Raw genomic sequence first — 13287 nt, forward strand, 5'->3', positions numbered from 1 at the left:
TCTGTTTGGGTTACTCTTTGGGGAAACAAATATGCAGACATACAGCCAGTGGGCCTGGGCAAGTTCAGAGCTGGTGGAATGGTAATGGCCTTGCACTTGGGGAGGCCTAGCAGACACTGTCAACTGTGGCTTGGGCACCCAGCTCCTCCGGAATGCAGGCCTGCCCAGGAAGCCTTTGTCGGGGGCTCTTTAGGTCCTGAGAGGACCCACAGGTGAGGCAGGCCCAGTCCCCACCCTTGGGTGTGAGTCAAGGTAGAGTGGGAGGCCCCACCATGAAGACCTTCCTGGAGGAGGGTGGCAAGTGCCCACCAGGCAGTGGGCAGGGGGCAAAACCACTGTGGTCCCTGCTTCCACAGAGCTCCTGTGCCCTTGGGGGTGGGGAGGGTACACAATACACAGGTAAACACACATGAGACCATTTCAACGAGAGCTGCTGGGAAGGAGATACAGAGAGCAGGGCAGGAGAGAGTAATCAGGGAAGGCCTCTTGGAGGAAGTGACATTTGAGAGCAGAGAGCCGTGGTGGAGCCTTAGGAAGACGGTTAGCAGAGAATCCGACTGGGGATGGGCAAGGAGGAAGAGGCCCACAGGGAGAGAGGTGGGGGTGTCCGGTGGGGGGGAGGCCGGTCGGGTGGGAGAACATCATCACATCTGGCAGAAATCTTACACATTCCCGCAGGGAATCCGACAGAGAAGGACAGATGGAGTCTGCTGTCCGTATTCCACCCAGGCTGATGTCAGGCAGGGACAGACATGTGAGAGCCATTTCCTGTGCAGGGAGCCTCCTCCTGGGCCCATTCGTGGGGCCAGCTCCGCACTGGGCCTGGCCGGGGCCACTTCAGGCCAGAGGAGGTGCTGAAATCCTACCCTGCCCCCTCCGGGCTGGAGTGTGCTGCCCTACTCCAGGCTTGGACGGCATGCCGTGTGGGCACCAATAAAGTCAACGCAGGACGGAGGAATGGCACTGGGAGCCAGGGCCAGCGTTCCAGAGGCAGGGCCGCCCGTAAACACAGACAGACGAGGCAGCTTTTCCGTGGTTGGCTTGAGGAAGGCTTCTCTGCCCACAGACACCTCTCCTGCCCGCCCCTCCCCGGCCCACTTGGGACTGAAGCCTGGAATTCCGCCATTAGAGGTTCATTCCTTTGGCTTGGAATACAAACGTCCCAGTGAGGAGGTGACCCCTGAGCCATCACTGGTACTGAGCACCTTGTATGCCTCGGCAGGGCCTCAGGGCCTTTGCCGTTCCACGGGACAGCTAGCCTGCACCCACTGTGCCCCAGGGAGCTGTGCACTGTGCTCGCTCTGGGTGTGCAAAAATGCGTCCATGTCTTGTGAGGGTGTCACGGGTGCTGAGAGAGAGGAGCAGCCAGGAGCAGGAGGAGCGCCCCTCCACTCGTTACGGCGTGTGTGCGTTCCGTTAAGCTCATGAGGGAAAGTCAGTTACGTCGCTGTGCTTGTCTGCATTTTACAAAAGGGGGAAATGGGGCTCGGGGAGGTGGTTACTTAAGCACGGCTGCACAACTGGAGCTCAGTCTGGGCTGGTGACTCCAGTGCTGAGCTCTCCCTACCGTCCATCCTCACTTCTTTTTTGCCACTTCAGGCCAAGAAGCTTGATGAATGCCCTCCTCCCCCTTTCTGCTCCCTTTGCTTCCTTGGAGCTCCCCTCGTGACACAACCCACGAGCGTTTGAGGGTGCAGGGATGCCTGCCTCAAGCATCTCAAGTAGATGCTGATGTGGGCTCTGGTGGCTGTGCCTGGAGTCTGAGCCGTGGTTGTTGCCCAGCTCATCACCCACGGCCGCGCTTTTCCAGCTCCTTCATGCTGGGCCCCAGGTCAGGATTTGGGCCACCCATGTATGGCGGGTTTGGGAAGGCTGTTCCTGAGCCATGAGGCGGGACGGCCCACAGAAAGTAAGCTGGGCTGGGGAGAGATTTGGACAGTTGGGGCTTCGCTCTAAAATGGACCTGCACCCTCCCTTGGGTCTCTACTGCCTGTAGGCTGTGCAGCGCCTGGCTGGCTTTGGCCTGGGACCAGCTACCGTGAAGGAACTGGCTGATGGCCCACCGGCCACCCCCACCACGCCAAGAATCCCCGGGGCCCTCTGAGCTCCCGGGTACCGAGTCCCAAGCCCCGCCTGCCCCCCACTCTCCCAGTATTCTGCAGACCAGTGTTTCCTGGCTGCTTCTGTTGGCTTTCTAGTGTATTCCTCATTCTCGGGGCATCTCAAGAAGCCTTGTGTGGCTGGAATGGGTTACAAATCCAGACAGGTAGGCCCCTCATGGGTGACTGGGGCCTTGCAGACCTGGCTTCTTCTCAGGCCCAGAGGGAATGGCTCTCTTTGGGTTGAAATGGACCCAGGGGCCCTTTGATTTATGTCAAGGGGGGAGCTGCCTGGGCAGGCAGAGGTGTGGGCTGGGGGCTTGCGGGAGATGGTAGGGGGTGGGGATGCTGAGAGGAAGAGCTCATTCCTCCATGCTTTTTGGCTGTGCTAGTCTGAAAACCAGGGGAATGTCTCATGATGTGTGTGCTCCAATCTGGGTGGGGCTGGGAATCTTGGTCTTTGAAGCCACTGTCCTTCCTCTGTGGGCATCTGCAAAAGATCGAGATCTAAGCTGAGTGCCTATGGAGGAGAGAAAAAAGAAGTGAGGTGGAGTTAAGAGTCAAAGACAGAAAGGAGGAAATGCTCTGATTAGAGAGCTTCATCCATCCACATCCCTGTTTAGCCACCCACCCACGCATCCATCCATCCACTCATCCATCCATCCATCCACCCATCCACTCATCCATCCATCCATCCACCCACCCACGCATCCATCCATCCACTCATCTATCCATCCATCCACCCATCCACTCATCCATCCATCAACCCATCCCTCCATCCATCCACCCATCCATCCATCCACCCATCCACTCATCCATCCATCCATGCATCCCTCCATCCATCCACTCATCCACCCATCCCTCCATCCATCCATCAGTCTATCCATTCATCCACCCACCCATCCATCCATCCATCTACCCATCCCTCCCTCCACCCACCCATCCCTCCCTCCATCCATCCATCCGTCTATCCATTCATCCACCCACCCATCCATCCATCCACCCACCCATCCCTCCATCCATCCACTCATCCATCCATCCATCCACCCCCATTCACCCATCCATCCATCCATCCATCCATCCACCCATCCCTCCCTCCATCCATCCATCCATCCATCCATCCATCCATCCACCCACCCACTCATCCATCCATCCACACATCCCTCCATCCACCCATCCACTCATCCATCCATCCACGCATCCCTCCATCCATCCACTCATCCACCCATCCCTCCATCCATCCATCCGTCTATCCATTCATCCACCCACCCATCCATCCATCCACCCACCCATCCCTCCATCCATCCACTCATCCATCCATCCATCCATCCATCCATCCAACCACCCATCCCTCCATCCCTCCCTCCATCCATCCGTCCGTCTATCCATTCATCCACCCACCCATCCCTCCATCCATCCATCCATCCATCCACCCACCCACCCACTCATCCATCCATCCACGCATCCCTCCATCCACCCATCCACTCATCCATCCATCCACGCATCCCTCCATCCATCCACTCATCCACCCATCCCTCCATCCATCCATCCGTCTATCCATTCATCCACCCACCCATCCATCCATCCACCCACCCACCCCTCCATCCATCCACTCATCCATCCATCCATCCATCCATCCATCCAACCACCCATCCCTCCATCCCTCCCTCCATCCATCCGTCCGTCTATCCATTCATCCACCCACCCATCCCTCCATCCATCCATCCATCCATCCACCCACCCACCCACTCATCCATCCATCCACGCATCCCTCCATCCATCCACCCACTCATCCATCCATCCACGCATCCCTCCATCCATCCACTCATCCATCCATCCATCCATCCATCCACCCACCCACCCACCCACCCACCTATCCAGCTCACTTTTATTGATCGCCTGCTCCGTTCTGCTCATTTCCCTCCAGGCCCCACCTCTCAGTGTAGCCTCCAGTGGATAGCCACCCCCTCACCGGTTTTTTTTTTAAATCTCTTTTTGCACTTACAACCTGACCATGACCCTTGGCCCTGGCAAGCCCTCCTTACTATTTTCTTATGATTCTCCTTGTTTCTGTTTGTGACCCCCTCAGAGACTGTAAGCCCCTTCACTCAGAGGCACGGTTGCTTCTAATTCTCTTGGCGCTCTCCCTGGAGCAGTCACTCAAAGCGTCTTTCGTGGGTTGATGGAAGGGTTACTGCAGACACTTTTAAAGTCCTTGAGATCGGGGTTGCCTGGCATTGGTGTAGAGTGGTTGAGGTGGGAAAGGAGTTCACACTTGCTGGTGCTCAGGGCAGGGGGTGGTACATACAGAGCACAGCATACTTTGGAGCCAGGGGAGAGTGGGATTGATTCCTGGGGCTGATGACCTCAGGTAAGTCACTTAACGTCCCTGAGGTTCATTGTCTTTGTTGTCGAGAAACAAGATGTAAACAGTCTGTGCAATGAAATGGATGTACTCCACGTGGTACCTGCGCGTGGCTGGTGGGTGATGCCTCCCCTCCCCCATGTCCAAAGAGCCGAAGACTGATCAAGGCCTCCTTTGACAGCCCCACCTCCACCTCGTCAAGTCGGGATGGGCAGAGCCAGACGAAGCTTTCTGAGGGCACTGGACTCCTGGGCCAGGGCCAAGCTGTGAGCGGCGGTGGGCGCCTCTGGTGGTTCTCTCGGCTTCCCTCTCCTGGCTCCACCCTCGGCTCCTCGCATCCTGCTGTTTTCCCTGTTGGGCCCAGTCCCCCAGGCGGGATGGGGAAAGGGACACGCTGTTGAGTGGCAGGACGGCTTGGGTTCCGCCTGGCGCCTTGTGTGGGCCCTCCAGCTGGGGCCTCCTGTGCAGCCCGGTGGCCAGCAGGCTGGTTCTCGGTGCCTGGGAAGCGGTGGAGGTGAGCTCCGGCTCAGAAGACGTCAGGAGGAGGGAGGGGGGCCTCAGCCTTGGGGAAGGCACGCATTGCTGGGGCCCACAGGCGGTTTACAAACTGAATTCCCTCCGCCCCCTCCCGACTCCACTTATTACCGATTAAATAAGTATCTCATTTAGAAAGCGTTTCTTAATGTAGAGCAGACCACACCCCAAGGCACGGGCTCTGCGGTGGATTGTCGCCTGTGTGTTCCAGGCTCGGGCAGGACTGGAGCACCCTGGCCCCGCCAGTGCCTCTGCACCAGGCTCAGTCCCGCTGGGCTCTGCCAAGGCACAGCAGGGTGGGGCGTCTCCTCCCCGCACCCCAGGATGACCTGGCAAGGTGCTCTCCATCCATCTCATAAAGGAGGTCGCCTGGCGCTGGGCAACCTGCAGTTACTTGCTATTTTCTGGGGCCCTGCCCCTGGGTCCCTCAAACATCTGGCAACGTCAGAGATGGGAGGGACCTTTTTCCTTTTTACAAGTGAGGCCATTCAGGTCCTGGGGGTGCTACCCTGAGGTCATAATTGAGTTGGTTGCAAAAGCAGAAGCCATGGCCTCCTGCCTGAGAGTCCAGGGTTTTCCCCACTTCATCCTTCCTTGGTCTTAGAATGTCACGGGCCTCTAAATGTGGCCCCTTCCCCTCCTGCAGGAAGAAACTGTTTCCTGAAACGTGAGCTGGGAGGCTGTGTGGGATGAATGAGTGAGTGACCAATGAAGACAGCTAAGCCTCACAGCAAACAACCCTATGGATGAGCCTCCTTTTTTGTTATTAAAAAGTTATGCCTACTTTCTAGAACATGTTTAAACAGTACTGAGGCCCATACAGAAATGCAGGCCTCGTCTGCTCCCAGAAGTCACTGCAGTGGCCAGGCAGGCACGCGCCCTCCCCTGGCTGCAGGGTGGAGAATGGATGGGGTTGGCGGCGGGGACCCAAGAGGTTTGGGGAGTTTATTGAGGTCCCCCAGGTGGATCGGTGGTACTGGACCAGGGCGGTGTCCACTCTCATTTCCTGACCTGCAGTCCACACACAGCCAGGGACTTCTGGCTCCTTCATACCACAAGATGCCCTAAGGCACAGCTTTGGTCCCAGTGCCACCGAGGAGCCGGGTGGCACTCCTCGTCCCACCTTGCCTCACCTGGGCTCCTGCATCTGCACAGTGGGGTCCCTCACCCTGTCCCTGCCTTCGTCCTGGCCCTCAGATTCACTCAAGCCTCTGGCCCAGGCCCCGGAGCCCCCTGTGCTCGGCCAGCTGTCAGTGTCATTTATAAAAGCTCTAAAGGCTCCCCTTGGACTTGGCCCAAAGTCGGGATTCTGGGAGTGGGACTCGGCAGTGGTCATCATGACCTGGAGTGGTGAGGGGCCCTTTGGAGAGGTGGCCGGCTTGAAGGATGAAGGGTGGAATTGTGCAGAGGGACCTGGGGCAGGCATTTCCGACAGCCGTCCTGGTGGGTCACAGATGGGGGGGCGGGAGGCCTGGAGGTGACCCGTTGGCCTTGGGAGAAGGTCCTGTGGAAGAGTCCCTTGTGTGCAGGCCGGGGCTCATCACAGAGCCTGGGCCCAGCTGCACTGTTAATAGGGAGTCATTGAGGGTCCTAGAGCAGTGGAGGTGCCAGACACCTGGGGGAGAAGAAGGAGTCGGGCTCCATAACTCGGTTCCCTGAGAGCTCGGATGAATCACCCCGCTTCTAATACCGTAGGGGCTAATATCCCTACCTCACAGGATTGTTGTCAAAACTGGAGCTGATTTCATTACTGCCCCCGATGCAGTGCCCACAGGCGGGAAGTGTGCAGTGCTGGTGGTGGTGATGTAACCCATGTGAGTGATTATCAAGGCTGGGGGCTGGACCACCAGGCCCTTAAAATCTTGGAGCCCCAAGACCCATGCCCCCAGGAATAAAGCTGTCGTTTATTGTTCGGTGGCGGGTGATGGATGATGGATTAAGGCTCTAAATCCCTCTGCTTTGCGTGCCATCCCAGGGTTGTCCGTGTTCAAGGCGCCTCTATCCCGCCAGGCTCCAAGGCTGCCTGTAAAACACTGCAGTGGGCATAGGCCGCCGTATGTAGTGAGTGCTAAAGTGAGTATAAACCACAAGAAGTACTGGCAGGCCGGCGGGAGAAGCCGGGGGTGCCCTCTGCCGTGTTTCCTTTGCCTGGGGCCTGGCTTCTCTGGGATTCAGCTCAAGGTGAAAAGAGCTGGGAGGTGGTCCTGGTGCCAGGCCGACGGCTGAGGCCAGCCACCCTGTAGCCATCTGGGCTCCTGTCAAGTCCTTTTGTTCACTTCCTTGCTTTTTAAGACCAAAAGGCAGTCTCATGGTTTAGTCTCTAAGCACGTCCAGGTCTTGGGCCCCTTCGGGGACGTGGATGCAGTGGACTACTGATACCACAGCGGGATTGATGGACTCTCCACGGCCCCAGTGCTACTCTCCTGCCTGCCTGACCTCGGGGGCACGGGGGCCTGCTGAGCTGAGCCCCTTTGTTAATACAGATGAAAAAGGCCTTAACCTGCGGGCCCTGCACAGCCCACCCTGGAAGGGTGCTTGGTTGCCCGCACGGTAAGCGCTAAGAGCCTCCCGAGCTGGCCTGTGCACCCTACAGACTCATTAGGGCTGGACCACAGAGGAATCGCAGAGCTAGGCAGGGATTGTGTCTGCAGGCTCCGCAGCTCGGCAGATGTCAGTGAGCTGATCGTTTGTCATTTTTTATTAATGAGCGAGTGCCTGATTCATTATACATCTGAGGGGTGAGCCAACCCAGATGGGGGGGAGGAACATGGAGACGCACAGCCACCACGGAAGGGGTGACGTGGCCCCGTGTGTGAGTCTCTTCTTCCTCTTTCCCCCCAAAGGAAACAAGTAAGAAAAGGCGCCTGTCTTGGGCAGGCCAGGCTCGGGTGGCCATCTGCGTGATGGCAAAGGGGAGGTGGCCGGATGGGATGGCCCCTTAGCCCAGGGACTGCGGCTCTTGGGGAGCTCTCCGTGGCCACTTTCCCCGTTCTCTCCCGTTCAAAGTCCCCCGCTTACCTGTGCCTTGGGGGGCAAGCAGGGGGAAGCCAGGCCCCCCAGGCCCAGGGCTCTAGATGGAGGAGAGGCTTAGAGAGCCCAGATGTCTGTGCGGGAGCCCTGCGAGACCTGGAATGCACTTCGGGTGAGCTCTGGCCCCAAAGGCATTTACTAGATGTTTGTGGGGTGAACACATGCCTGCATGGAGACGCCTCCGAACAGAAGGGCGCAGCTCACCCGCCGCCCCGCCAGCCCTCACTCTGCGCCAGGCTTCCTGCTGGGCGCTGGGGACGCGGCAGTCCTCGCTCTCCGGGAGCTCCTGGGAGTCTTGGGTTCTGTCTGTCCTGCCACCACACCGGCCGTGGGATCTCAGGCACTCTGGTCTCCTTATCTGTAAGATGTGCTGAGCAGTGTCTGCCCGGCTGCCTGTCCCGTGGGGTGGATCGGCCAGAGCTGCGAGAGCTGGAAGCCCTGGGCAGTGGCCGTGGGTCCACCAGGAGCACCTGGCGTCCAGGTGAGCTGGCCAAGCGCGCCGGGCCCGGCAGGCGCGGACTGAGCTTTGCGCTCTCGGATCCGTGAGGAGATACGTAGCATCTCACTCATCACTGCTTCACTGCCGTGCGTGCTGAGCAGGCGCCCCGCGATTCCGGGCCAACGAGGGGGTCTCCAACAACCCCGGGGAAGTGGGAGATGGGCCCCGCCCCCATCGGTTGCCCGTGGGTCTGAAGTGTGAGCGCTTCACAGGAGTGGCCACTTTCTAGCTGTTTGCACTGGTGTTTACAGTATCTGCTTCCTCGGGTTGCAAGATGATCAGAGCCCTGGAAACAGCCCTTGCTGTGGCTGGACCACCAGAGGACCTGGCGTAGACTACTCACAACTTGACCTTGTTAAAGTTGAGGAAGGCTTCTTGCCCCAGGTCGGCAAGCCAGTGAGAAGATGATGTGCCCATCGTGGGGTTGGGAGGGGCCTTGGGAGACCCCGGGAGCACGAGGGCTGCTTTAAGGTCCCCCGAGAAGGGCTGTCACACACACTTCTGCTGTCCGCTCCACCCCCAGCCCCCAGCTGCGGACTGCGTGAGCCGTCAGTGCCCACCCCTGCCCCAGCACCCCGAGAGGACCAGCCCCGGCTGTGGAATCCACCCCGGCCATTTCTGCTTTGATGGTGCACCGTCTGCTTTGCTTCAAGCCCTAGGATGCAACAGACATAACAGACAGATCTTTATTCTGTTGTAATCAAATGCTTAGTGGCTTTCAGTCGGCTTCATTATGGGGATTGTACTTTCTATTTTTAATTTTTTTTAATTAATTTTTATTGGAGTATAGTTGATTTACAACGTTGTGTTAGTTTCAGGTGTGCAGCAAAGTGATTCAGTTATACGTATACATATATCCACTCTTTTTTAGATTCTTTTCCCATATAGGTCGTTACAGAGTATTGAGTAGAGCTCCCTGTGGTATACAGTAGGTCCTTCTTAGTTATCTATTTTATGTATAGTAGTGTGTGTATGTCAATCCCAGTCTCCCAATTTATCCCTCCCCTCTGTTTGCCCTTTGGTAACCATAAGTCTTTTCTACATCTGTGACTCTATTTCTGTTTTGTAAATAGGTTCATTTGTACCATTTCTTTAGATTCCACATATAAGTGATACCGTATGACATTTGTCTTTCTCTGGGGATTGTACTTTTTTTTTTTTAATTTTATTTATTTATTTATTTTTTATTTTTGGCTGTGTTGGGTCTTCATTTCTGTCCGAGGGCTCTCTCTAGTTGCGGCGAGCAGGGGCCACTCTTCATTGCGGTGCGCGGGCCTCTCACTGTCGTGGCCTCTCTTGTTGCGGAGCACAGGCTCCAGACGCGCAGGCTCAGTAGTTGTGGCTCACGGGCCCAGTTGCTCCGCGGCACGTGGGATCTTCCCAGACCAGGGCTCGAACCCGTGTCCCCTGCATTGGCAGGCAGATTCTTAACCACTGCGCCACCAGGGAAGCCCTGTACTTTTTAAATAGAGGTTTCAGCTGCAGATATGCAGTATCCCAACACATTGTGGGTCACCTGGAAACCTACTCACATGACATTATTCAGTATGGGAAAAATGCATCTGGGGTCCAAATCATTGATTTGCAAAATGCTAAACTTGAGGAACACAGCTCATTTGTAAGTGGGAACAGCCTGGATTCAGAATAAAACCAAGGGTCTGATGTATCCTGTCCCACGCAGGCACAGACAAGCCACGAGAGGGCGAGGCCGGGGGAGCCCTGCCAGGAAGGCTCGTGCTCTGAGGAGGTGGGGTTGGGAGGGCCGAGGGCAGGAGGGAGGGTGTGCGCCGGGACTGCAGGCACATTAGGTCAGTGAAAAGGCCCATTCAGCAGCCAAACTGCCGGTTTGTGGGGAGATCAGAGAAGTAGGCGCTTTCCAAGGGTGGTAACTAGATATGGCCGTGATCTCCTGGGCTTTAGTGGAGCCAGGGTCCAGGGTGAGGAGAACCCGTTTCTGAGTGGGAGGCTCCGTGAGGGTGGAGTGGGGACAGGAGGCCAGTTGGGGGCCTGGGGGCTGCAGCGGTCCTCCCGCGGGGCCTGGGCACGCCACACGCCTGGGCAGGGCAGCTGCTTCCAGGGAACGTGGCCCCTGTAGGCGAGGGAGCACAGCGGCCACGGCTGTGGCTTTGTAGCCAGGCCATTTTCCTCCTGCTCTCTCTGGTATGGCTTCCTTGGGGCCAAGACAGCTCAAAATGATCCTCCGGGTCTGTGAGTCCTGTTCTGTGCTGACCCGGCTGTGTCTGTTTGTCTGGGAAAGAGAGGGAGGGGAGTGGTGGGCTTCTTGGAGGAGGGTCCCCTCTCTTACCCCTGAGCCGGGCATTAGACACAGTATGGCGTTTGGCCTCTCTGGGACTCTTTTAAGTCACAGAAGGACGTTTCTTTAAAGCCCCCTTAAGCTTGGTGGAAGAGAACCAGCTCAGAGTCATTGCTGCGTGTGGAAGGTCTGAACGAAGGGTAAGCAAACGCCTTGGGAATGGGTATCTGGGGATGGTTGGGGGTGCGGAGAGCAGCCCCTTTTGTGGGGTGTTATTCATGGTTGGGTCAGGAGCCGTCTCATTCTGGCCCGGGGGGAAGAGAGGACAGTCATGTCCTGTGGTCCTGCCCCCTCAGGCCGCCTTGTTTCCGTCTGTGAGTAGCCTTGGGGGTGGGGGTGGGGAGGTGGGGCAGGCTTCTAGAATGTTCAGAGGCGGACTGTAGGGCTTTGGGAGGCTCCGGAATGGCCACGTGCCCTAAGTCAGGAAGCATCTCGCTGGATGAGCTCAGAGCACGTAGCTTCTGGGCCAGTTCTCAGCTGTCCGGGGAGGACTGCCTGCCGGCCCTCACCACTGCTGCCGGATGCCGCGGGCTGTTCTCACCACGGCAGGGAAGTGGCCGTCCTGGGCGAGGGGCCCGTCAGGACAAGGACCGAGGCTCTGCCTTCAGCCCCCCTCCCGCCCCCCACTCGCGGACCTTGTGCTCCCTCGAGGCTGAGGCAAAGTTGGGGTCACTTCCCTTGTTTTCTTTTCGTGGGCTTTGTGGTGCCGTCTGAGGCCGTGCCACCCAAGAAGGGGTCTGCTTTTTCGTTTTGCTGACCCAGGAGGTTTGGGGATGAGCTTTCTGTGTAATCGACCGAGACAAACCTCTGACCCTTTGCATCTCCACCAGTCCCATCTGGTTTGGCCGTCTCCTGCGCACCCTGCTATCCCAGGAAGTAGCCTTGACTCAGCACAAGCCCTGCTGCTCGGAGTGGGGAAGAAGCGTGCAGGCCTGGGATCCGGAGGCCCTGGTGATGCCCGGCCTGCGAGGGGAGACCCATCTGGGTGTGGGGCCTCGCTGGGGGCTCTGTTCCTGGGGCCAGTGGCTGGCCATGTGCCCTGGGCAGGTCAGAAGAGGGGCGGGCCGCCTCCAGCCCGATGCCGTCTGCCCACGGGCCGTACTGTCTGGACCCTGCGTGAGGGATGCACTGGGTGTTTATGGTATGGGACTGACCTCTTGCTCCTTAGACTGAAGGCGATGCACACAGTTCCTTCCCGATCCCAGGGAGGACCGTGCAGGCCTGGGCTGCCTTCCTACCTTACACGTGGGTCCCACAGCCTCCACCTTCTCTGTAGGAACGTGTCTTGCTTTCGGGGCTCACGTATGCTCCTGAAGGCATATGGGGGAGGGCCCAGAGGGCTGGGGCAGGGCTGGAGTTGGGGACCTTCTAAAGAGGAGCGGGACCCAAGAGGGTTAGGGCGTGGGGAGGGGGTGGTTGGTTCCGGAGCCTCCCTCCTCCAGGTCAGTTTCTTCCCCCACCCCTTTCCAGTCCTGGGGTAAATCTCTAGCCTCTTGTACTTCCGTTAATCCCTTTACGAAAGGCAGGATCTCCCTTTGGGGGACAGGATGGCCGCTTTTCATGATGCCTCGAGATCAAATGGGGGAAAGGGTACAGCATGGCGTTGGGGGTGGAAAGGGCTGAGGACGACAATGATATTGACCCCTCCCCCCCAGGGGGCCCCCTCCCCCCTGTTAGCAGAAAATACAGAATCCTTCCACCGGCTCAGCACCTGGCAAAAGTGGGCAGGGTAGAGGCTTAGCAGGATCAGGGATCCTGGCAGACTCCCCTGGCAGGTCCACCAGCTGTGTGTGATGGGCACTGCTTGTCCCAAGGTCATTGCCACGTCCCCCCTCCCTGTGGAAGGGAAACGAGGGAGGAGGAGTGAATTTCCGCAGCCTGGAAAGGATTCCACACTCAAAAGACAAACTCCATTAGTGACATTTTAGCTGGTTGGGGTCGGTGTCATCCTCCCGTGACCTCTGTGTATGAAGGGCCACCCTGCCTGGGGTGGGGTCTCTGCTCCCTGGCTCTGTGGCTCGCAGTGCCCACAGGGAGCCAGGGAACCTTCCAGAGATGGCAGGGGGACAGTGGCCTGCGGTCCAGTCTTTCACCACCTCCCTGGGCACCTTGGGCAAGTCACCTTCTCTTCCCAGGCCTCCGTCTCCCTTCTTACCAGCATGCCCTCTGGTCCGGATGGACCCCTAGGGTCCCAGCCAGCTCCCTCTCCCTCTCTGGGGGCGGCAGGGTGGGGAGCCTGAGGCATCACAGCCCCCAGCTCCGGACCCTTGCCCCGGGACAGCCCAGCCCCTGGAGGACCAGCAGGCAGGCAGCTTCTCCCAGCGGGAAGGCGCCTGCAGCCCCCAGGCTGGGAAGGGTCCCTGCAGGGAGGAGTACACGCTGCCCACAGCGGCAGCCAGATCCCCGCAGGCCAGGCAGCCTTTACATCAGCCGCGCTGCTGAACGC

General features: G+C 58.2%; 1 protein-coding gene across 5 annotated transcripts in view; it reads left to right on the top strand.

Annotated features, from left to right (window-relative positions):
- GLI2 (GLI family zinc finger 2) overlaps positions 1 to 13287 on the top strand; it is a 248215-nt gene that overhangs the window by 113844 nt on the left and 121084 nt on the right. The window contains exons 1-2 of one of the 5 annotated variants that reach the window (XM_057551564.1): positions 10339 to 10464; positions 10914 to 10981. The exons of 2 other annotated variants lie outside the window; for them this stretch is intronic. The gene's annotated coding sequence lies outside the window, so the exon portion shown is untranslated. Of the gene's footprint in view, positions 1 to 10338; positions 10465 to 10805; positions 10982 to 13287 lie in introns of those variants that run through there. 2 more of the 5 variants (XM_057551567.1, XM_057551565.1) reach the window with 2 other exon arrangements.

The sequence above is a fragment of the Balaenoptera acutorostrata genome, chromosome 8 (assembly GCF_949987535.1).
Source record: "Balaenoptera acutorostrata chromosome 8, mBalAcu1.1, whole genome shotgun sequence".
NCBI lineage: Eukaryota > Metazoa > Chordata > Mammalia > Artiodactyla > Balaenopteridae > Balaenoptera > Balaenoptera acutorostrata.